Source organism: Cornus florida, unplaced genomic scaffold (genome assembly GCF_030987335.1).
Source record: "Cornus florida cultivar Cherokee Brave unplaced genomic scaffold, ASM3098733v1 CherokeeBrave_3.0.0_Hap2_Chr09, whole genome shotgun sequence".
NCBI classification, from domain to species: Eukaryota; Viridiplantae; Streptophyta; class Magnoliopsida; order Cornales; family Cornaceae; genus Cornus; species Cornus florida.
This window is the reverse complement of record NW_026775579.1, coordinates 17,729,996-17,756,283: the sequence shown is the minus strand read 5'-3', so window position 1 is coordinate 17,756,283 and position 26,288 is coordinate 17,729,996. Positions and strand designations below refer to the sequence as shown.

The window sequence follows — 26,288 nt, the reverse complement described above, 5'->3', positions numbered from 1 at the left end:
GTATTGTGAATAAATTAAAAGACTTAGAATTGTAATTTGAAGGTTCCAATTCAAGAGAATGTGATTATGTAGTTAGAGAATAAATGCTTTCTCATGATTCATTGTTCTGGACTTTTGAGTCTTTAGACTCACCTCTGACTTTGAAGTCAAAATAAAACGGCCATTCTTTCAAGAAACTAAGGACTTTTGTGGTGGATGGCATGAGTAGTTTTGATAACAAACATTGATGTTACAGATTGTGGAAAGTGATTCTGTCCAAACAAAGACCTGAAACGTCTGACTTTTTGCCCAAATTGTGGAATTCAAGTCTTCCAATTGGCTTGAAAATACAAGATATTACGAGTAGTTTTCATAAGAAACTGAGATTCTTCTTATGAACATTCATTGATGTTACAGATTGTGGAAAGTGATTTTGTCCACACAAAGACCTGAAACGTTTGACTTTTCGCCCAAATTGTGGAATTGAAGTCTTCCAATTGGCTTGAAAATACAAGTTATCCTCATAGAGTAACAACAATTTCACACTTAGCTACACCCAAAAACAAACCCTCTCATCAACTCTCTCTCTCTCTCTCTCTCACACACACACACACACTCGGTGGGGGGGATGAATAAGGACTTTTTTTTACATATAGAAGGGAAGAGAGGAAGAAATAAGGAAGGAGGAAGCATCTCTTTGCTTTGTATTTTTCAATTCCCAAGCAAATTTTTATTTTTATTTTTTTAACAAAAAAAAAAAACAGGCCCAGAGCACTGTGCATAAGGGCCTCGGTCAAAAAAAAATTGCCAAAAATAAATTTTTTGGCTTCGTTTTTTTTTTTTTCCCTGAACAATTCTAAAATGAAGAGCCGTTATGGCAAACACAAATAAAGCCAAAATGGTGGTTATTTTGGGCAGGAAAAAAAAAAAAAAAAAAAAAAAACCAACAAAAGTTTAAATAAAAAAATAAATATATTTATTTACTTTTTCTCCACAAGACTTATATTATAGTTGTTAAGACATTATTTGGCTGACATAACAGTGTCTTAATGGCGATATCCATTATATATATATTTTTAATGCATATTGTATTGTTTTAAGCTCATTTAATTCAAAATGGATATTGTATTGTTTAATTTCTTTTTAATATAGCCGTTAAAAAAAATTGTAAGGACTTGTCCTCTTTTTCATTTTTTTCCTATTTGTTTTTTGTCGACATTTTTAGGTCTCGGGTCATGTGGGACCAGAACCATAGATCAATTTCCCCTTTTATTTTGGAGGGTTAAGTGTTCTGGTGTTTTTCAACACTTTGCATTTATTATTTTTGGGACATTGAGGACATATATATTTCATTTGAGACACATTGGACATCATGTTTTACTTTGAGGCTTTTGCGACATTATTTATTTATTTATTTATTTATTTTTAGATATTTTCATTTTGGGGTATTTGTGCGATTATCTTTTGAAATATTATCATTTTGATGCATTTGTGCGATTATCTTTTGAGATATTTTTATATGGGGACTTTTGTACAATTTGTGAAAGTTAGTGACAAGTGGAGGGCTATGATGTGTCCTTAGTGTGTGCAGAAATAAATGTGTACTTTTTGATATTTAGAAATGTGTCATATGGGCATCAACTTTTACAATTTGTGAAAGTTAGTGACAAGTGGAGGGCTATGATGCGACCTTAGTGTGTGCACAAATAAATGTGTACTTTTTGATATTTAGAAATGTGTCAAATGGGCATCAACTTTTACAATTTGTGAAAGTTAGTGACAAGTAGAGGGTTATGATGCGACCTTAGTGTGTGCACAAATAAATGTGTACTTTTTGATATTTAGAAATGAGAAGAGATTGGCCTGAAGGATTGAACACGTGCTAGAATCTAACTTGATTTTAATGCTAATGAGATTGAAAAGTGGTTTGGTTGGTGATTAAGAGATAGGAGAGGAGTCTTAGGGCATAGGAATCACCACTATGCTTATTCACTAAACCACATGCTTTCAACTAATTGGGAAAAAACAATGTTGTAATCAAGATGTGGCTACAAGCACACATCAATCTAGAGAATAATACAATTTGCACTAATAAGCATGGATTGTGTACCTAACTATAATTAAAATTCAATTAAACTCCAATTAAACTAAATGTGTAGTGCAATCCATCAAGTATAAGCATAATCCATCAAATAAATTAACAATTGTATCCAATAAAAACCATGCATAGCCATCACTAAATCCATTTACAAAAAGTATTTAGTGTAAAGATTGATTTTTAATTAATCACACAACATGCAACCAACATAGAAAATCCATAGGAAGAATTAACCACAAAAATACTTGGTACAACCAAGTTTCACATATACACAAGACTATAGCACAAATTACAACATTTAAATTCTTAAAAAGATGAAAGCTAAGAGTTTAGATTACAAGCATAGTGTTCATCCAAGCCCTAAGGAGAAGACTAGCTTCTCGTGGAGGGTGTAGATGTGGTCAAGGTAGCTTCGAGATCCATCCTCGTGCCTTGCTTCATCTTCATCTTCTTCTTCTTCTTGGTCTTCTTGCTTGAAACCCTAGAGATCTAAAGATGTTCTTGCCTCCATTTCAAAACCTTAATTTCTACCTAGAGATTTTTCTACAAAACTAAAGCTAACAAAATGAAATAATAGCTAACTAAATAATATAAAAGTTCACCCTTTACAAATGGTCCAATTCCCCTTTCATACCAGACCCTTGGTGCCCAAAACAGTTCAGAAATATACCCCAAACTGATGCAATCCCGTAGCCATTTGGTAGGTGAGATCTGAGCGAAACCGAAATAAAAATCTGTTCCCAGGACCAATCAGGATGATGAGCTGTCATTGATGATAAAGCTTATCCACTGTTGACTAGGCATTGTGATCGATCGTGAATATGCTACAATCGATCGTGATGTTGGTCGGATCGATCATGATGACGTGGCATGGCTGACTGGGCTTATGATAAGCGCTGAAAAGTACGTATTTAGACCCCTTAAACTTGAGTATTCTAGAAACTTTATCTATCTTATTTTTCCGTTTTAGACTAATTTCATGTTATTTCCCTTTTTAGGTCAATAAAGCTAAAACGAGCTAAAAATGGTTGCTTAAGGCCTTTTTGGAGACAAACTAAGTCTTAGTGATGATTAGGAGCAAAAAGAGGCTGATTTAGAGCAAAAAAAGGTTGATGTTGAAAATTTGTCAAGTTGGACCGATCCAACTTTCTGAGATCTACCGCAGAAAAAGTGAGATCGATCAAACTTTTCTCAGATCGATCAAAAAGTTGGATCGATCGAACATTTGTTGGCAGCGAGCTGTCTTATTCCCGTGCGCGCCCAAAAGTCCACCTACCACATAGTACGGGATTAAATATTTTTGGGGCCATATTCCTGACTTAGTGACTAAGAAAATGACCTTCTATATAAAGGGAAGTGACCTATTTGTAAAGAAAATTTTTATCATTTTATTTGTTTACATTGTAATTTATATTTTTCTCTTTAGCAAAGTTAGAGATTAGGGTTAGAAGAAAAGGGGAAAGTGGAGGCACATCTCAAGATCCATCTCTAGACCACTCTTTCTCTCCATCTCTAGAGCTTCAAAGAAGAAGAAGAAGAAGAGGAAGAAGAAAATGGAGCCATATTTGGAGCTTGATTTCATGACCACATCTACCTCCTCCATAATTGTCTAGATCTACACTTAGGGCTTGGATGAGCCCTAAGTCTTGTGTAATCTAAATCCTTGTATTTCTATTTTTGGGGATTAATATATATTGTTGTGATTAGTGTTCTAACCTTGTGAATTTCATGAATCTTGGTATATTTCTATGATTTCTATGGTTTAATTCTTCCTATTAATTCTCTAGTTTATTTACATGTCTATGTGTGATTAAATTAGGAATTATTTCTTACATGATTCATATGGATTATTTATTTCTATTGATTCTCTATTTGATTACATGTTGTCTTATGTGTGATTATTTGGGAATTAATATCTATACTAGTTTTTCTATATTAATTGCATGTCTATGTGTGGTTGATTGAAAATCTAGTAACGGCTAAGCATGGGTTTTCATTGAATGGGTTTGTTAATTAATTTGATGGTTTATACTTATACTTGATGGGTTGTTTTATAATTTAATTTATGCTTGTAGGTAGGTAGATAATCTAAGCTTGCTTAGATATTCCATGGCTTACTATTGCAAATTTCATGATTCTTTAGATTGATGTGTGCTACAATTGTTGCTACTTAGATGGGTCATGCTTAAAATTGATGGGTTGTGCGACACTTAGTTTATGTAGACAATTCATACATAAATTAGATGGTCTATACTTAATATTACAATTGATAGTCGTATTTTGTTCACAACAATGTATTCCCCATTTATGGAAAGCAAGTGGTTAATTACACAAGCTTAGTGGTGATTTCAACACCCTAAGTCATCTCTTCATATCTCTTAAATCTCTATCTCTAATTAGTTTTATTTCACTTTCATTTCAATTAATTGTTTTCTAATTTAATCAACCAATCTTTATCTTTTGCGATCTTGTGATACGCTAGAGTTGAAGTTAAATTCTAACACGTATAATCCCTTGGGACGATTCCTACTCACTCTTGCTACTTTAGTAGTAGTGTTGGTAGTGGTTTTTATAAATTTAAACTTGACCTAAAAGGCTTTTCTTGAACCGCACATTCACTACATTATTTTGGCGTATATCAAGCGGCCTTGTCAAATTTTGGCACCGCTGCCGGGGATTAGGCAACGTCGTATTTGTGGAATCAATTAGGAATTAGTACTCTTTTGATCATGTCTTTACTTAGTTTTTATTTTTCTTTTGATTAATTATTGTGTTTGTTCATCTTTGAGAAGGAGCATTGAGTTAGGAGGCAAGCAAAGGAGCATTCAAGCAAAGGAGCTAAGCAAGCAAGGAAAAATGCTAAAAATTTTAAAAAATTGCTAAGCTAGCTATAAATTTGGAGTTGAAGTGCTATAGGACCTTTGTGAGCTTTTTCTTACTCAATCCCTTAGTTAAATCATCGGCCCGCGTGGAGGCTTGTTTTTAATTTCTTAGATAAATTGTGAGCCCGCGTAGAGGCAATTTACTTTTCTTTGCATTATTGTTAAAGCATAGGAGTATGGGTTAAGTGTTTGTGGAGAAAGTTCATTAAATTGTTGTGAAGTTGAAGTGTTTGTTCATTCATTGTGCTTATGCGTTTTCACCTTGTGCATGCATGGTCGTAGATCACTAGGACCAACTCTTGTCCCTCTTGATTTGCATCTTGAATCCGTAGTTAGAAATCCTAGAGGAAGAGGAAGTTCTAGTTCTACCCAATCCATTATATCAATGGAAGGCCATAATGAAGAGAATGTAGAGGACCTTTGTCATATAGACCAACAAGGTATCCTTCATCCAAATATGCATCATGAGAACATTCAAGCACCATTAGGCATGCCTAGGCCATTCATTCACCAACCACAACAACAACAAGGCCAAGTTCCATTTGGAATGCCAAGGCCAATGTATACTCCACAACCTCCCATCATTGAAGGAAATCAAAATCAAGGTGCCCATGTTGCACCTCAAATTGCTAATCCTCCACTTGCTTTAAGAGATCACTATGTGCCTAATGAATATAATGCACCCACATGCATTCAATTGCCACCATTTAGAGCACATCAGTATGAAATTAAGCCACAAACAATTCCAATGCTTCCTAACTATCATGGACTTTCAAGTGAAGAACCTTACAAGAATTTGGATGAGTTTCTTGAAGTATGTTCCACCGTAAAATATACGGACATGCCGGAAGAGGTCTTAAGGCTCAAACTTTTTCATTCACCTTAAAAGACAAGGCTAAGTATTGGTTTGACAATCTTAGGCCTTTTTCAATCACTTCTTGGGAAGAAATGCAACAAGAGTTCTTAAAAAAGTACTATCTGGTTTCTAAGACCAATGCCATGAGAACCTCAATTCGAGAATTTTCACATGGGGATGGAGAAACGTTTCATGAGGCATGGGAACGCTTTAATGAATTGCTTAAGAAGTGTCCACATCATGACATGCCCAAATGGCAAGTAGTTTAATATTTATTTGAGAGCTTATCGGACAATTACAAAGGCATGAACAAAAGCCAAGCACCAAGAAAAGTGATATGATCACCAATAATACTACTTCATGCATTATTGGTGATCATATCATTAATCAGGCACTTCTTGACTTAGGAGCAAGTGCTAACCTTCTTCCATACTCGGTTTATGTCAAATTGGGCCTAGGTGAATTGAAACCAACATCGGTAGTTTTACAACTTACCGACCAATCCATTAAAAAGCGTAGGGGTACAATTGAAGATGTATTGATTAAGATTGACAAATTCTTCTTCCTCATTGATTTCGTTGTCATTGACACGGAACCGGTCCCCAATCCTAAAAGCCAAATTCCCGTTATCCTTGGCCGTCCTTTCTTGGCAACCACTAATGCTAACATCAATTGTAGGATGGGGATAATGAAGATCTCATTTGGCTACATGAAGGTGAAGTTGAATATCTTTAATCCCACACCCAATTCATTTGACAAATATGAAGGAGAAGTTAATGTTATAGACAAATGTCATAATCTTCAATGTCAAGGAAGTGAGCTTTTGCATAAGACCAAAACTTCAAAAGGATCATCTTCAACCTTGCATTCTTAAAATGTTGTTTCAAATTCTTACTTTGAAAGGGCATAGAAGCCCAAAGGTTGTGATTGCATTGACAAGGGATCAAAAGTTTCTTTTGAGCTTAATCCAACAAGTTCTTCAAAGAACCATTTGTTGGGTGGAGTTCAAAGCATCTATCACCCCAACAAGGAGGGGATGTATTACAAGATCTTTGATCCGGGCTAAAAAAGCCCGATGTCTTGCTAGAGACGTTAAAGATTAGCAAAAACATTTCGTAGGGTGTCAAAACCCTATTCCTCCCTCATTTATATCTTAAATTTCATTTCTTGCGAAGTCTAGATACTTGTTTTTGGTTCATATGCATTGCTAGGAACTGTGATTAGGATTGCATGAAATTTTGTGTTGTGATTGAGCATTTTGCATAAGTTCGATCGATCTCAAATGAGAGTTCGATCGATCGAACTTCCACCTGCATCCAACACTTAGAAAAATTTTCCACCTGTATCTACCTGCATCCAAATCACCTCACTGTCCCATCGTTCGAACTTATTCTCAAATTGATCAAGAGACCTTAGATCGATCCAACTTTAAAGTTTGATCGATCTCCTGATCCAACACTTAGAAAAATTTTAAGCCTGCATCAACATGCATATTCAGCTCTCTGTCTCATCGATCGAAAATATTTCAAGATCGATCTGAAGTTCTTTGATCGATCCAACTTCAAAGTTCGATCGATTTGCAAGTTTCAACATTTAGCCAATTTTTTGAACCAAAAACCTACATATTTTTGCTTTCTGTCTGATCGATCGAACATTTTGTTCAGATCGATCTCAGTTCTTCACTTCTCTATTTTGACCCTTGTTTGACTTTATTTGACTTTTTAATTTTCAAAAATCCAAAAATATTTTTATTTTATTTTATTTTTCAAAAACTCTAAAAATATTTTCTAATTTTTAATTTTACTTTTAATTTTTAATTTTAGTTTTTAATTTTTCAAAAATTTCAAAAAATCCCAAAAATACTTTGAGGAGAGATCATCAAAGTTCGATCAATCTGAAGTCTCAGTTCGATCGATCGAACTAATTGGGAAATGTTTTTTAAAATAGACCTGGAGGGTCTCAAGATCGATTTGTTAGATCGATCCAACCCTCCAAACCCTTGTCCTTCATCCTTCATCGCCACTGTACTCATCCATCTTCATCATCTTCTCCGGCGAATCTCAGACGAGATCCAAACTTGGATTTTCTCTCTCTCCTCTCGGATTTGCATCACCATCTTCCTCTCATCTTCTCTCACGATTTGAGGTAAGATCCGAGCCACATCTTATGATTTCAAGCCTCCACTTGTTCAATATATGTTTTAAATGTTGAATCCATGTTATATTGATGATGAAATCCACCATTAATAAGCTTGAAGCATGTTTGTATATATGTGCATATATATGTGTATATATGGTTATATATTTTTGAGTTTTGAATTGATTATGGGAGTATGGGCCATGCTAAGTGAGTAGGATTGATTGATTTGATGAGTTGATAGGCCCACGACCTTGTTTGTGTGGCCCCCGTGCTTCCAAAGTCACAGATCTGGGACTCTTCAGTTTTCACCTTCGCACAGTTCAATCGATCAAACTTTAATCTCAGATCGATCTTGAGAGATCGATCGAAGTTTTGAGATCGATCTCAAACCTTTTCATGGTCGATCGAACTTCATAGATCTCATACACACACTTCATTCATCATATATTATGTTCATGCTATCTTATATATGTCCAATACCTGTGATATTCCATATTAGATGCATTTCATACTTACATTGTTTAGCATACTTCATATCCTGTCACTTGCATAGATTCATGTCATATATGTTTTGTCTATCTTATTTGACATGCATGTTTTTATTTTGTGTTTTCAATTCTTAATTCTGGTACTAACTCCCCTTGCAAGTTTTTAAATTATTTTTTAGGCTATGACTAAGCGCAAGACTGTTGCCAAGAGGCAACATAGGCCTCAGAGACATATCCGACTGAGGATAGAGGAGCCAGTAGAGCCCTCTCATGCATAGGAGGAGCCAGTATAGCCTACTCCACCTTAGTCACCTGCTCATGAGGCTGAGGATGATCATATTCCATCCACCTCTCCAGCTCAGCCTGCATTTATATTATCACCATCTCCATCACATGTTGGAGCTGAGCATTCACCAGTACCATCTTCACCACACCAGCCAGCTCAGCCAGCTCGAGAGCGTGATAGGCTCATGCCTAGATATGCGCATATGGCAGTGGACCATGAGTCAGTGTTCGACACAGATTTCTTCTCTAGATCGGTGCTGACTCGATCAGCTTACCATGACATTATCCAGAGGGGCCTTGCAGCTATTCTTGCCCCAGTTATAGAGCCAGTCTACCAGCGACTGGTACGGGTGTTCTTCCAGAACCTCCGACCGTCCCCACGTACCACAGTAGAGCTGGTCACTACCATGGATGGCCATCAGATCATGATTACTGTGGACTCACTAGCATGCTCATGCCGTTGTCCACACAGATGCCCTCCGGAGCTACATGAGCTATATCCGAGGCCATACAGGCCTTCTTATGTTAACATGGCAGTATTTCTGATAGGTCACCATGCCGATGGCGAGACTTTCGCCACCTGCACCTTTCTTCCAGATGACCTATGGTTCTTCGATTCCGTTCTTTTTCGAAATATATATATGGCCGGGCACAAGATTCAGCGGCGAGGAGACTATCTGACAGCCCTCTACGCATTTTATACAGGCCATTGGGTATCTATCCCCGTGCTCATCTGGAGCGTGATGAGGAAGTTTTTTTACGAGTATATTAGCAAGGAGAAGCCCGGAAGGGCTAAGTCTCTCCCTTTTGGCCACCTCATCACCTAGATACTTATTGACCAGCGCTACCCTTTTCATCCTCGGGAGCACCCTGAGTGTAATGACCTCGTCATTTACCTTCCTTTTCTTTTTTCTTGAAATTTTACGGATAAATTTTTTTCCGTTTAATTTTCCTTTCTGAGCTCTGTTTCTTGTGGCTTAGTGTCGTCTTGAGTGCTTGGAATTGGTTTTTGAGACTCTTTTACATGGATTGACAATTTCCTTTGAGGACCGAGTCATTTCAGCATTTTCACTTTTCGGACACTATGCGCTATTTCGTCCTTTTCCCTATTCTGTCTTATCTCCGTTTGTCAGTTTTTGGCACAACCTCACTTTTCATGCTTGGAGTTAGTTTTTGACTTCACGTGTTTTCATCTTTAGTGGCTTCCTCAAAATACGTATCTTTACTTTTGCAAAAAAGTACTTTAGTTGCTCCCGGTGTCCATAGGGGCATGAATGCACAATTCTTCAGAATCTTTTTATTTTCTTAGAGTCTTTTTCGTAAATATCTTTTGAAGATATTTTATTTTAGGGGTATCTAAGAAAATATCTTTTGGAAGATATTTTCATTCTGGGGCTGTTTTGCAGTTAACCCTTTTTGTAAGGGCCATTGTGCAAGTAACGAAAGTTATTGCAAAATGTCTCGTCTGGAGCCTAAATCCTCGTACGAGATTCATTTTCACATTTTGTTGAGTCGTGGACTCTTGGGATTTCCTTCTTGTCATTTTTCTCCAGTTTCAGAGTTTTTGGACCCAGTTCCCGCCGAACTTGTTCGGGGCATAACTCTCTGATTGGGACTCAATTTTCGATACCATTTCTTCCGTTGTTCATATTTTCTCATTATGAATCTTTTTTGTTCACGGAATTTTTCCGTTTGAGCACGTTTGCTTAAAATCCACTTTTCCAGACCCGGCGGGGCCCGTTCGGGGCACTTTTTGAGATTTCTATAAAAGCAGGATGAGATATTTCATTTTTCATCTTCCCCACTCTCCTTGCATGACCTAAAGCAGCCATGGATGTCCATGGATCTGCCACTTTCTCTCTCCTCCTTTAATATACTTTTCCTAAGTGAAAAGTCTTCGGCCTTTACATTTTTTGTTCCTCTCAACGTGTTCTACCATTCCCCCTTATTAGAATTCATTTCTGATCATTTCTTGAGTTTGGGTTTGAAGTCAAGTTGTGATTTTCATGGGGCTTCCTTCGGATTCATGTAGATCGTGTTGTCCCCGACAAAACCCTTCGGTTTCGGCGGATTCGGAACACTTTTCTTCCGTTGGGGATTTGAGATTTTCATCTCAATTTGAGGTAGGGGGTGTTATAATTTACTTTCTTGTTATATTACTTGCTTTTGATGCTTATACAACTTGATTACATGCTTGAGTAACAAAATCTAGAGATTTTATTATTTATTTTTCTTGTGAAGGATTTAATTTTCCCGGTTGTCCATAGCTTTGTTTAAACATGTGGCATGATAGATTATTACCCCTTGATATGTTGATTGACATATATTAAATCTAGATCATTTGAACAAGTATTGAATATTTTATTTAATATTTATCTTGAATAAAATATTAAATCATGAGGCCTTAACTAGCTTGAAATTTATATGTGTTAGCATATTATATTAGGCCCTAGTATGCTCTTTAACATAGGTGAATTTGAGAGTAACCGGAAGTGTTTTGAAATCTAGTAATATTTAATTATTAGACTAATTAATTTGCTCCAAGTGCACTATTCATCTCATTCCGACTTGATATTCTTGATGTGCATGTCATGTAGTTTCACATATATTTAATCTAGAATATTTGATTAGGTTTTGAAACCTTTCATTTAATTATTTTCTTTGTTTAAGATTTAATCCTCATGATGACATGCAACTTGGAATTAAAGTGTGGCATGCTAGTAATTCAGGCCTTGGTATACTTGTTAACATATATTAAATTTGGAGCATTTGAATAAGAATTGCAAGATTTATTTAATATTTATCCTTTATGAAAGTTTAATTCACATAGTTGAAACAAGTATGAAATCAACTTGTAATGTGATATTAAAGTAGGCCTTGATGAGTTCTTTAACGTATGTTAAATTGAGGAAATTTGGAGTTGATTGAAAATCTAGAGAAAAATTAATTAATGAGCTTAATTAATTTTATTTTAAGTATGTTGGTCACTTTAATTGATATTGGATGTAGTAGGTTGATAATCCCTTGAAATGTAGTCCGTTTAATCACCTTGGGAGCATATTACTAATTTAATGTAGAATTAGTATTTGAGGCATCTTGAAATGGTAATTGGACTTAGTATGATATGTAATATCATTGTCTTGCATAGCTTGTGTAAATATATCTTGGGTAGGTGTATAGCTTGTTCGAATATTACAATTGTTTACCTTGAAAGCTTGTTGCTAAATTGGAGCTTATTTAGTACTTATGGCTTATAATGGTAATGTAGTTCAATTGTTGAAAAATATTCTTACTTTGTATGTAAATTGCATATTGAGAACATGACATGTCGTATGCTATTTAGACTTGAACTTTAGGATATGGTTTGTGTGGATCCAACCTTGCGTATGCATGTAAATTCATTCCTAGACATTGTTTGAGATGTATAAGTTTGGTTTAACTTATTGATGTTGTATAAGTTTTGAACTTATTGTTTTTGGAGGCTTGTAAGGATCATGTTCTTGTGATGGCTAGGGTTTGGCCCTAGTACGGATTCGTGAGTTTCCTAAGTCATATGAAGTGCGCAGTAGGTAGTACCTTGTGGGTCGTAATTACCCGAAATAACTTATACATGTGTGGACTAGGTAGTACCTTGTGGGCTTGTAGCCTGGAATAACTCGATTGGTCTGCAGCCAAGGATCCTAGTCTTTCCACTATTTGATTTCGTATTTAAATTTAAGTTCTTAATCATGGATTACTTGTAACTTGTGAATTTGTGCTTATCTTGCATTTTAGATCTTATTTGGTATACTTGAGACTGTATAGTTGCTCTGTGTATTAGATCTTATTTAGTATACCTGAAACTGTATACTTGTTTTGTGTATTTAGATCTCACTTAACATACTTGAACTCGTATCCTTGGTTGTATATCTAAACCCTATTTAGTATACTTATGCATTGTATGTTTGATTTATGCAATCAGATTTCATTTTGTATACTTGGGTCGTGTATGCCTGTCTTATGCGTAATTCATTTAGCTTAGTATACTTGTGCCTGTATACTTGATTCATGAGTTTTCCATGTTAATTGTATATTTGTATATGCATGCTTAGACATTGCATAACTTGTTTAATATGGATTAGTATACTTGTAAATGTATGCTTCTATATCGTATATCATGTTTTAATATTGACTTGTATACTTGAGCATGTATACTCGTATGCCATGCTTTAATTCAATTGCATGAGTAGCTTAGGATGCTCCCTGAGTCTAACCTTTCACATAGACATTAGGTGGCATGACCCCTTTTGAATTGTTTCAAGTCAAAGTAAAAATCTCTAAAGAAATCGAGTAGATGCATGCTCATTCTCTACGAGTAAACTTGTTTACTCACCCCGAAGTTACTGGGGGTTTTGATTAGGTACGAAGAATTAGTTCGTGAAGCTTGCTGTTTAGTGGGATGGCTTCTAGCTTTCCAGTTTCCATTTCATGCAAATGTTAGCATGAACTATCATTTCATAGCCTAATGTATGTAACTTGTATTCTTTGATTCTAAATATGTAAAGTGTACATAAGTACACTCCTTTTCATTGTATTCAACATGTATATGATGAGGCCGGAGGCCAATGACATGTAACTTGTATTCTATGTACTTTTATTCTCAAAGTTATTATGAAAACATTGAAAATTCATAAGTCTTTTCTTCATAACTTTTGCATTGGGTGTGGGAATTCCATTATTTTTTTTTCATAGGGTTTCTATGATCATGTATAAGGTATGGCCAAGGGCCAAACACCATTTCATTCTAGGTTTTTCATTAAGGATTCATTTATTCCATTTTTAGGCATTTTTGGCCGTTGAGAGGTCATATTTTGCATTCTTGACATTTTGGAGCCGCGGACCAATGGGACGCGTCTTAAATGCCTTTTTACGTTTGCGTGCATGTCCACATAGCACAAAACCCTTGAGTTTCAACTTTTGACTTATTTTTGGGCAATTTTATGAATTTTCATGGAAAATTCCTCCTTGGAGTGTCATTGGAAGTTCCTCCTTGTCTTGGCATGTCTTAGGTGCTTGAACGGGGCTAGAAAGTATTTTCAATCATGTTCGGATCATGTATAAAGCTTAGAGAGCCTTAGAAATGGACCTAGCATCACACACACACATTGCAGCAGCTTTTAGAGCAGCAGCAGATGTGTCGGTCGGCTGATGGAGCTACATCAGTCGACTGACGTTTCCCTTGAGACCATTCTAATAGGCTTTTCTTGAAAAACCTTGTTTTGGCCGGCTGATGATTGGGGTTCGGCCAGCCGACGGTTGAGTTTTGGTCGGCTGACCATTGCATTTTAGTCGACCGATCCTCCCTGGAACCCTCTCTCTTTCAGCATCTATTGGACAACTTTGTTGTTCCAATTTTGGGAGATCATATCTCTTTCATTTCGAATCCGATTTGGGTTATTCTTGACTCTAAATTCAAGAGCTCGGAGTTAGCTATCCAATGGTACTAACCACACATCATAACTCCATCTATAATGAGAGTTATTCCAGTTTTAGTAAGATAGGTTCATGGAAATTCTTAAACGGCGAAGGCCACCTTGTTTTAATTTCATATCTCTTCCGTTTAGACTTAGAATCAGGCAATTCTTAAGTTTATCTTTGTTTATTTATCGTTGTCTTTCCAATGGTGTGCACGGTGGCACCCATCTCAGTTTAGAAATAACCATTTTGCCCTTGGTTCATTTCTTTTCGGATTAAGCATTCTTACTTCATTTGTTTGGCTCATATGAGTTTAGTGGCTTTATGGGGAGTCACTTCAGTGCCTTAGGGATGACATACATCTCTTAAGGCCATTCTAATTCTTTTGCTTCCGTATCTTGGATCTGGTTCAGGTTATCACTGACACGCTGGGTTGAAAAATCCAGGGTCGTTATATTGAGAGAGGTTCCAGTCACTTCTTAAAGAAGGACTGGGACAAGAGCTACAATGCCATCATCACTAGACTATAAGACCACGCAGTAGTGGCTGCAGAGGAGCTTGAGGTTGAGGAGGCAGAGGCAGCAGCTCAGGCAGCAGCAACAGATCCTACAGTGGATGATGTACCAGTAGGTCTAGCTGTCGATCACATAGACATCAATTTGGAGCGACCTGCAGATGACGCAGAGTAGCACTCTCCAGCCAGGTCGCCAGTACATGAGGAGGAGTAGACTCAGGATCTTTCTTCTGATTCATCCATACGTGAGGCTCCTAGTCAGACCCCCGGCTTTGGAGAGCGTCTTTAGGCTCTTAAGGATGCAGTGGTTGCTATCAGAGCTGATATTGCTGCCATTCGAGCTGATGTTGTAGCCCACCGAGCTAATTTTGCTACATTCCGTACGGATGTCATGACTGCACTGTGAGACTTATCTCGCGATATCCGCGGAGCTCGCCCTACCCGACCTGCCTCGTCCACCTGAGATTTCCAGTTCTTCTATCTTTTCATATTCCACCTCTATGCTCTATACTTCATTTTTATCACTGTATATTATATTTGCAGCCGGTCTGTCGGATTTGATCTTTTGATGTACTCTATACTCTATTTTTCTTATATATGCTTTTGTTATGGATGTCATGTGTTATATTCTTATATCTGTCTGTTTGACTCCATCAGGTGCATCACAGTGACTATAGTGAGAGAGAATGCTAGACAATTTTCAAGATCACCCTTATAACTCTCTCACTGCTTTATTTCATTTACACTTATATGTCCACTGTACACTGATTATCCCTTTTTGTTATTTGATAAGTTTATCCGAGTGCCAAATTTCAGGACTACAGTTAATCCCAAGTTTGAGGGGGCTATGCCACCTACTTCAGATACTTCAGTCCCCATCATTCTTTGCCTTAATTGCACCGGTATACTCTTTCCTTTCGTTCTCTTTCCACATTGAGGACATTGTGCCGTTTAAGTTTGGGGGTAACGCTGTATGTTACAGTGTTTGCTTTTAAATTCAAAATTTTGAGCATGACTTGTGTATTTAAGAGATTTTCTATGATTGGTCCATATCTAGCTATGATTTTGATCTTTTGAGGACTATATTGCTTAAAATTTAAAAATTACTTGACTTGAGAGTCCAATACTCCTTGTATGCCTTGTGAAAGCCATTTAGGAGTAAATTTTTTGAAACATTTATATCTTGTTTGCATTTATGGTCCACATCATCCTGATTTTGTGATTGTTTTGAGATTCACTTTAGAATTCTACACTAGCACCGGCGCACACTAGGATTCATTTGTGGGGTACATGCTCTGTTGATTATTGAATTGGTTATATCCCAATTGGGCTAGTAGTGCATTGAAAGCTTTCATTCTTGATAAAGGTGGATAACAACCCCTTTTCACTAAGTAGCCGGGATTCTAGCCTCATCAAGCACTGAACTTCTCGCACTGAAAAGTCGAGGGCCCAAACTCTAGGTTAATAATTGAATATTAAAAAAAAAAAAAAAAGTTGCAAAAGCAAAAAACAAAAAGTGAGGACTTCTCTCAAATGGTGAGAAGTGGGAAATGATTAGATGGAGGTTGTCTTGATTTGTAGCCTAGTTGATTTGAGCTTGTAAGTCTGTAGGGGTGTTTGAACCCCTAATGCCCTAAAGCTGTCTGGTTTGGGAGTCATTGACCTAACGCTCGACCTCATGAATCGCTAGAAAGCTTAATAGATCAACATATTGCACCATGCTTCCATCTTTGATCCTAAAAAAAAAAAAAAAAAAAAAAAAAAAATTGAGTGAAAAGAATAAGCGCAACAATAAAGTTTTAATAAAAGGTCCACTTTTTGTCTTGATGATCGGTACTAGATTTGTGTGCTAGTTTGAGTGTAAGGATGTGATTAATTCTTTAGTTGGCTTAGATAGTAACATATTTGATGCCAGTCCACTCAAAAGGATTCTAGAGTTGTTTTGATTTGCATGATCATTTTCTTGATGTGTGGAGGACCATACTTGCTTGCTTGATGTTGAAATTTTGGGAAATTGCTCAGAAATGTTTGAAACATTGCATACTTGAGGTAGTTTTCTCCGAATGCTTGTTTGCAATATTGGTGCCTCTTTTAAAAGAATGAGCTTAATGTTTGTGGGTACCATTTCTGGAAACCCTCACGAGACTTCACTCATCCACTAAGGGTAACCTAGGGGTTTAAAAGGCTTGTTGCATGTGCTAAGTGTAATCGTGTTTCCTACGAAAGTGGCATTATCCTTTTATTGCTTTCTAGTTCATAGTTAATTAGTTGTTCATTTCATTTCTTTACTTTGTAGTTCATTGCTAGGGACTAGCAATATTTAAGTTTGAGGGTGTGATAAGTGCTGAAAAGTACATATTTAGACCCCTTAAACTTGAGTATTCTAGAACCTTTATCTATCTTATTTTCCCGTTTTAGACTAATTTCGTGTTATTTCCCTTTTTAGGTCAATAAAGCTAAAACGAGCTAAAAATTGTTGCTTAAGGCCTTTTTGGTGTCAAACTAAGTCTTAGTGATGATCCAGAGCAAAAGGAGGCTGATTTGGAGCAAAAAGAGGCTGATGCTGAAAATCTGCCAAGTTGGATCCATCCAACTCTCAAGTTGGATCCATCCAACTTTCTGAGATCAATCGCAAAAAAAGTGAGATCGATTGAACTTTTCTCAGATTGATCGAAAATCAAAGTTGGATCGATCGAACATTTGCTGGCAGTGAACTGTCTTATTCCCGTGCGTGCCCAAAAGTCCACCTACCACATAGTACGGGATTAGATATTTTTGGGGCTATATTCCTGACTTAGTGACTAAGAAAATGACCTTCTATATAAAGGGAAGTGACCCACTTGTAAAGAAGCTTTTTATCATTTTATTTTTTTGCATTGTAATTTATATTTCTCTCTCTAGCAAAGTTAGAGATTAGGGTTAGAAGAAAAGGGGGAAGTGGAGGCACATCTCAAGATCCATCTCTAGACCACTTTCTCTCTCCATCTCTAGAGCTTCAAAGAAGAAGAAGAAGAAGAAGATGGAGCCATATTTGGAGCTTGATTTCTTGACCACATCTACCTCCTCCATGATTGGCTAAATCTACACTTAGGGCTTGGATGAGCCCTAAGTCTTGTGTAATCTAAACCCTTGTATTTCTATTTTTGGGGATTAATATATAATGTTGTGATTAGTGTTCTAGTCTTGTGAATTTCATGAATCTTGGTATATTTCTATGATTTCTATGGTTTAATTCTTCCTATTAATTCTCTAGTTTATTTACATGTCTATGTGTGATTAAATTAGGAATTATTTCTTATATGATTCATATGGATTAATTCTTTCTATTGATTCTCCATTTGATTACATGTTGTCTTATGTGTGATTATTTGGGAATTAATCTTTATACTAGTTTTTCTATATTAATACCATATCTATGTGTGGTTGATTGAAAATCTAGTGATGGCTAAGCATGGGTTTTCATTGAATGGGTTTGTCAATTAATTTGATGGTTTATACTTATGCTTGATGGGTTATTCTACAATTTAATTTATGCTTGTAGGTAGGTAGACAATCTAAGCTTGCTTAGATATTTCATGGCTTATTATTGCAAATTCCATGATTCTCTAGGTTGATGTGTGCTACAATTGTTGCTTCTTAGATGGGTCATGCTTAAAATTGATGGGTTGTGCTACACTTAGTTTAGGTAGACAATTCATACGTAAATTAGATGGTCCATGTTTAATATTACAATTGGTAGTCGCATTTTGTTCACAATAGTGTATTCCCTATTAATGAAAAACAAGTGGTTAATTACATGAGCTTAGTGGTGATTCCAATACCCTAAGTCCTCTCTTCATATCTCTTAAATCCCTATCTCTAATTAGTTTTATTTCACTTTCATTTTAATTAATTGTTTTTAGTTTAATCAACCAATCTCTATCTTTTGCAATCTTATGATACGCTAGAGTTGAAGTTAAATTCCAATACGTATAATCCCTTGGGACGATCCCTACTCACTCTTGCTATTTTAGTAGTAGTGTTGGTAGTGGTTTTTATAAATTTAAACTTGACCCAAAAGGTTTTTCTTGAACTGCACATTCATTACATTATTTTGGCGTATATCAAGCGGCCTCGTTAGCTTATCCGCTTGCGAACGATCGTGGAAGGTTGCGATTGATCTTGATCCGTTGTGAGGGCATTTTTATGAACTTTTTGCGATTGCAATTGCTTGACTCCAAAAGGACATTAATGAACTGTTTTTAGCTCATTTGAACCTTATTGCCCTAAAATTGACAAATACATAAATTAGGACTAAAACGGAAAAGTAAAGATAGATGAAAGGTCTAAAATATCTAAGATTATATCTGAAATGTGAATATTTCTGTACTTATCACACCCCCAAACTTAGATATTGCTAGTCCCTTAGTAATGAACTACGAAATAAAAAGGAAAAGAACAACTATACAACTACGAAATATAAAGCAATAAAGGGATAATACCGTTTTCGTAGGGATCACGGTTGCATTTAGCATATGTAGCAAGACTTTTAAACCCCTAGGTTACCCCTAGTGGACGAGTGAAGTCTCGTAAGGGTTTCCAGAAATAATACCCACAAACATCAAGCTTTTTCTCATTTAAGAGGAACCAAACATTTTCCAAACAAGTATTGAAAGTAAACCACCTCAAGTATGCCATTTTCAACCATCTCTAAGAAATTTTCAAATTTCTAATATCAAGCATGCAAATGTGGTCCTCCACACATCAAATACGATAAGTATGCAAATCAAATCAACTCGGGCATCCTTTTGAGTGAACCGACATCAAAATATGTTGCTATCTTAGCAAAATCAATGAAATCGGTACAACCGGCCTCAAACTAGCACACAAATCAAGTACCAATCATCAAGAAAAAGAAATGAACCTTTTATTCAATTAATTTCAATTTTTTTTTTTTTAATGGGATCAAACATAAGAGTATGGTGCAATATAAAGTTTTCTTAAGCTCTCCAGAAGATTCATGTAACGAGCGTTAGGTCAATGGTTCCCAAACCGGACAGTTTTAGGACATTAGGTGTAAAGACACCCTCAAGGACTTATAAGCTCAAATAAACTAGGTTACAAATCAAAACAACTCTCACTTATCATTTCCCGACTCTTCACTTCTTTTGGTGAGAGCATTTTTTTTTTTAGATTGGGGCCCTTCGCCTTTTGACATGGGAATCGATGCTTAATGAGGCATAAATCCCGGTTACTCGGTGAAAAGGGTTTGTTATTTAGCATGCATGGTCATTTTTTCAAGAATGAAAGCTTTCAAAACCTACTACCTCAATTGGGATATAACCAAAACAATAATCAACTAAGCATGCACCCCATAATTTGAATGTTAGTGTGCGCATGTGCAAATGTAATACTCTAGAACTAAATCTCAAAGCATTCTCACAAACAAGATGATGTAGACCACAACAGCAAGCATGTTATCAAAATTTTGAAAAATTTGCTCCTAAATGGCATTCAAAGGCATATAAGGAGTATTGAACTCTCAAGACATGAAAATTTTCAATTCAATGGAACATAGTCCTCAAAAGATCAAAATCATAGTTAAAATGGATCTCAAATCTTTAAAGCTCAAAACTTGAGTAGAATGCAACAAAGTCATCTTACCCCCAAACTTAAGCCGCATATTGTCCTCAATGTGCAATGAGAACAATGGAAAAAATTGAAATAATATGCCAAGGTGGCAAAAGCCAATAAAGCCTGGCAATGATCCAATTGGAAAGACGTCTCCCCCAAACTTAGGATTAAAAACTTAATTGAATTAACCACACTAGCAAACTCACATCAAATGTCAAAATGGGATAAAGAAGAAGCAATTCATAAACTCTAAGGCAATAGAGAACAATATGAAAGAGAGATATGAGAACAAGCTTCCATTTTTTTTTATTATTATTTTTTATTTTTTAGAAAAAGAAAGCATGTATGCACAATTAAATATAATACAAGAGAAATAAAATGTAAGAAAACAAAATGCAAGAAAAATAAAGAATGCAAGTGAAATATATATATATATATATTGGAATAAGTGCAGGTGTAGGTGCGATTGATTGCACCTGCATTACGATCGATTGCAAAGTTTAGCGATCGATCGCACCTACTATTTTCATAGGCCAAATTTTCTGGGGTGCAGGTGTGATTGATCGCACCTGCCTTGTGATCGATCGCACCTGCTATTGGCAAGGCACAAAAAGCTGGATTTTTGTGTGCAAAGGCACTAAATGCATGAAATTTTGCAATGGAGTACAATGGAACTATCTAGGCGACGCAAGAAAGTAAAAATAAAAAGAAATGAGGAAGAAATAGAGTTGGAAAACTCTATGAAACTAGTGTTTAACGTCTCTAGTAAGACGGAGGGCTACTTTCTAGCCCGGATCAAACACTTTGGTTGCCACCCTCCTCACCATGGGTTGATTATACCCTTGAATCTCATTTAACAATTAACTTCCTTGGGAATTTGTTGCATTTGAAGCAATGGCGTGTAATGTTTATGGTATATATATGTTTTATTTTATTTTTTATTTTTTATTTTTATTTTTTTTTGTGATAGAAAAAAATTAAAGGAAAAGTTAAATTAAAAGTGGTGGGACCCACCACTTATACAAATTGTGGCCAAAAGGACATGTTGGCCTCACATTTTCACTCACTCCCGTAAGCTCTCTATTTCTCCCCCTTCTTGATCCATTTTCTTTTTCTTTTCAAAACAAAATTTTAATCCTTGATTTCTCCTTCATCTTTTGGTATTTTTGGGAGCCGTTTGCGGCAAAACAAAGAGCGCATCGAGATCTACGATTTGATCAGAGCAAAAGTGGTTTTGGTGCACTTTAGGAATTTCAAATTTAGGACCCATTTTGAGGATTTTTTTACAAAATTGAGGTAGGGGTTTCTAATTCACATTTTATTGGATTTTAGTGAATTATCTTTCATTAATTGTTGTAAAGTATGCCTAAATTTTGTGGATTCTTGCAAAGTTGACTTAATTGTTATACAAGTGATGTGTGGTTATGTGTTAATTGTTATTTGAGGAGAAAGCATGCTTAAATGATGTATATAAGAAAAGTGATTATGTGTTAGTTGATGTTTTGTGTATAAGCATGCCTATGTGGAATATAATTTGTGCCTTGTATGTTTACCATGTTAAATCAATGTTGAATGAAAGCATGAATTATGCATTTTTGAAATTTATTATGGAAAGCATGTGTGAAATTCAAAAGTTGAATTGTGTTTAGAAGCATGAAGCATTTATGCATCCATTGAGAAAGAAAGAGAAAGGGAAAACTGTTTTTTTAAAGTAAATGAAATCGTTTTGAGAAAATTATTTTAGAAAAGTGTTTGCGAAAACCGGACACCTAGGAGGCGCCTAGTGGTCCGTGGTGTTAGTGTAGTTTAGAAGGGACTAGAGATTGAACTAACTGGCCCGGATGCAACGCCTTGGAGTTACCTTGTGGTCGTGGATAGTTAGCCAATCCTCCCTTCGTGATGCCTTGGAGGTGCTTTGGGTCGGATTGCACTAATGGTTTGGAAGTTGAAAAGGTAATGTTTCGGAAAGTGGGGAGTGACATGGGCATGGCATTGCACTTCATTGGCATACATGGTATAATTATGACTTGAATGACAATTGTGGTTATATTTGACGTTGTGGTTATGGATTATATCCCCGATATAGTATGATCCCATTATCTTGATTTCTATTCTATACGTGGATTCACGGGGTCATAAGAGGCTTGTCTTAGGCACTTCCTATTGAGCATTTAGCTCACCCCATTATTTAACATTTTTTCAGGATAAGGGAAGGAAGTGGCGGACGACGCTTCTCCACTGGTCTTGATGTGTTAGTGGACTGTTTTGACATACTTTGTAGTTATGATCTCATTTAATTATTATTATTATTTTTTTTTTTATAAACCCTGGAATAACATGTATAATATGGATTGACATAGAAAAGGACGATAGTGTCCTTAGTTGACCTCGGGTTCGGGTAAGGACCCGGTTAGTGATTCGAACCCACGGATTCGGGTCATTACATGACGATTGATGGATCTCTATCAACACACAAGGAAGCACATTTAAGCTTATTTGATGATTCAAACTCAAGTTTATGGTTGAAGCCATGAGAAGGGAGAATGAGAGTACTTGAGATCAACAGAGAAGATGACTTTTGTGGATGAATAAGGTGGGAATCTTCGACCACTTTTTCAATGACATTCACACAAAATTGCTCATTTTTATCGGAAGAATTGGGAGTAGGATTGAAAATTCAACTTAACTTTTATGTGCCCAAAAGAGATTTTCATCACCCCCATTTTACAGTTAATGTTTGCATTGGCGGTAGCAAAAAAAGGACTACCAAGAATGATAGGTATGTGACTCTTAGGGTTATGGACCGGTTCCGTATCAAGGACCACAAAATCTACCGAAAAGTAGAATTTGTCCACTTTGATGAGAACATCTTCAATGATCCCACATAGTTTCTTAATGGATCTATCGACAAGGTATAAGACAACCGACGTGAGTTTCAACTCCCCTAAACCTAATTGGAGATACATCGAGTAAGGAAGAAAATTGACACTCACTCGTAAGTTCAAATGAGCCCTATGGATTACATGATCACCAATGGTGCATGAAGTCATGGGAAATTCGGGATCTTTGAACTTAAGAGGGGTGTTATGTTGAATAATTGAGCTTATTTACTTGGTGAGAAGTAATTTCTTTGGTGCTTGGCTTTTAGACTTCCTCTTTTCGGTGTACAAGTCCTTCAAAAACTTGGCATGTATGGGAATTTGACGGATTGCGTCAAGAAGAGGAAGGTCGATTTTTACTTGCCTAAACACTTCTATCATCTCATGGATCTTGCCCTTTTGTTTTCCAAAAGGAGTAGAGTTTTTCAATGCTTGAGGAAACGGAGCCTTTGGCTCATAAGGCTTCTCTACTTAGGAGAAAGAAGATCATGATAATAATTTTTCCTTAATGTGACCACTTTTCTCTAGTGAAGTAGGAATAGATTTGGGAATGGAATGTGCACAACTACTTGGTTACACTAGATCACTATCTTCACTAGGCAATTGCACCTTATTGTCAACCTCTCTACCACTTCTCAAGGTGGTTATGGCATTCACTTGCTTATGAATGGAAAATCTCGATGAAAGATTTGATTACACCATGTAGGTCTTCTTAGGGTTAGGCTCGGGTTGACTAAGCAAATTCCCCTTCTCTCTTGCATTCATTGAATTAACTATTTGCCTAATTTGGGCTTCAAGCTTTAAAATGGATTGAGAATGATAGTGAAGCAATTGAGTGTTGGACTCTAAGCTACCCAATACCACCAAAACCTTGTCCTTAAAGGCAGAATTCCTACGAGGTGAGGTGGATAAGAGTAAGATTAAGAATTGGAAGCTTGAGGATTGAAATATTGATTCACATTGTGATGAGAATACGATGGAGGATGGTTGCCTTGAGAATTTGAATTTTGGAGGTGAGGGGGCATATATTTTGCTCGGAAACTTTGACCTTGAGGAGGGTTTGCACCGTTTTCTTGATTTTTCCAAGCAAAGTTTGGGTGATCTCTCCATCCGGGATTGTAGGAGTTAGAATATGGATTGCTCCCCGGATGAGTAAAGGCGGCATTAACTTGTTCTTGAGACTCACTTAGAAAAACTAGTCCAAGAGGACAATTGGAAGTATTGTGAGTATAGCTAGAACAAGTCATGCACATCACATTTTGAGGATAGGAAGAGGTGGATGATTGATTTGCCAGGTTTTGGCTCAAAAGGAATTTATCAAACCTTAGAGCAAGAGTTTTTACCTTGGTGGTAATCTCCATAGAACTCTCCACTTGATATAGATTGGAGGTTGTCTTCCCTCCCACATTTGAATTATGACCTAACCTAGAAGATGAAGATCGATGCATTGAGTTTTCACTCATTTTTTCGAAAAGATTCCAAATGTCATCTTCATGCCTCTCCAAATATGTGCCTCCATATGAAGAATCAACCATACCTTTGTGGGTATTGGATAAGCTTTCATAGAAGCATTGAATAAGTTGCCATTTAGGAAGTTTATGATGAGGACACTTCCGTAGCAAGTCATTCAAATGCTCACATGCTTCATACAAAGGCTCTCCATCACCTTGGAAAAATTCACCGATAGAAGTTCTCATTGCATTGGTTCTACTTGCGAGGTAATATATTTTTTAAAATTCTTGTTGCAATTGTGCCCAAGATGTGATTATGTTTGCCCCCAAGTTATTAAACCATTATTTTGCCTTGTCTCGAAGAGAGAAAGGGAAAATCTTCATTTTTAAGACTTCCTCCAGGACATTCGTGATTTGATTTTGCGTCCATCACATTTCATGCAATATTATTTGATACTTATATGCATGGTTAGATGTTTAAATGTGTGGTGGTGTTATGTTTAGTGTTTATATATATATAATGTTAAAAGGAAAATGATTTTTATAAAGCATGGGGCCCACCATCATAATATATCATGACTAATGCCCTTAAGTTCATTACAGAATCTATATCTTCTCTCTCTATTTGTGAATCTCTTTTCCAGTTCCCATTTTTCCTTTTCTTTGATCGATCTAACAGGGACTCCAATCAATTGAAATGAATTTTGATCGTTCGTTTTAGCGTCAAAAATTTTTGCTCCCAGGACTCAGTATTTCAGAGATTTTCGATTGATCATGGGATTTTCGATCAATTAAGGAAGTTTTCGATCAATCCAAAAAAAAAAAAAAAATTGTTTTCCTTTTTCCCTTTCTTCTTTATTATATCCCATGCTTTGTCTCACTTATATGCTACATGTCTTTTTCTTCTCATTTATATTATTGATGCATATGCTTTGACAGTAGTTAGTGTGACCATTTTCAGACAGGTTTTTGGAATCTAAGTTTGGGGGTGCGCCTTCCAAAGCTAAGCTTCCTTTGCCGGATCCCTTTTGCTTCACCCATTTGGTATACTGTTTCCATTATCTGTTTCTTCTTTACACATTGAAGACAATGCATAGATTAACTTTGGGGGTGTATTTGCATATTTTACATGTTGCACTTACTTTCTATGCATGTGATATGATTTGAAAGTCCTGGGCTATGATTTTGATCCTTTAAGGACCATGATACTTAGAATTTAAAAATTGCTTGACTTTAGAGTCCAATACTCCTTGTATGCCTCATGCCATTTAGGAGTACATTTTTTGAAAGATTGATATCTTGCTTGCATTTATGGTCCACATCATCCTGATTTTGTGATTGTTTTGAGATTCACTCTAGGATTCTATACTAGCATAGGCGCACACTAGCATTCATTTGTGGGGTACATGCTTTGTTGATTATTGATTTGGTTATATCCCAATTGAGCTAGTAGTGCATTGAAAGCTTTCATTTTGACAAAAATGGATAACAATCCCTTTTCATTGAGTAGCCGGGATTCTAGCCTCATCAAGCACTAAATTTCTCGCGCCGAAAGGTGAAGGACCCAAACTCTAGGTTAAAAAAAAAAAAAAAAAAAAAGAAAAAAGAAAAAAGTGAGGACTTTTCCCAAAAGGTGAGAAATAGGAAATG

At 36.3% G+C, this 26,288-nt stretch overlaps 1 pseudogene; it reads right to left on the bottom strand.

Moving 5' to 3' along the window:
* Window positions 1-5,963: 5,963 nt before the first annotated feature.
* LOC132275590 (small nucleolar RNA R71) lies at window positions 5,964-6,062 on the bottom strand (annotated as a pseudogene).
* Window positions 6,063-26,288: the final 20,226 nt, after the last annotated feature.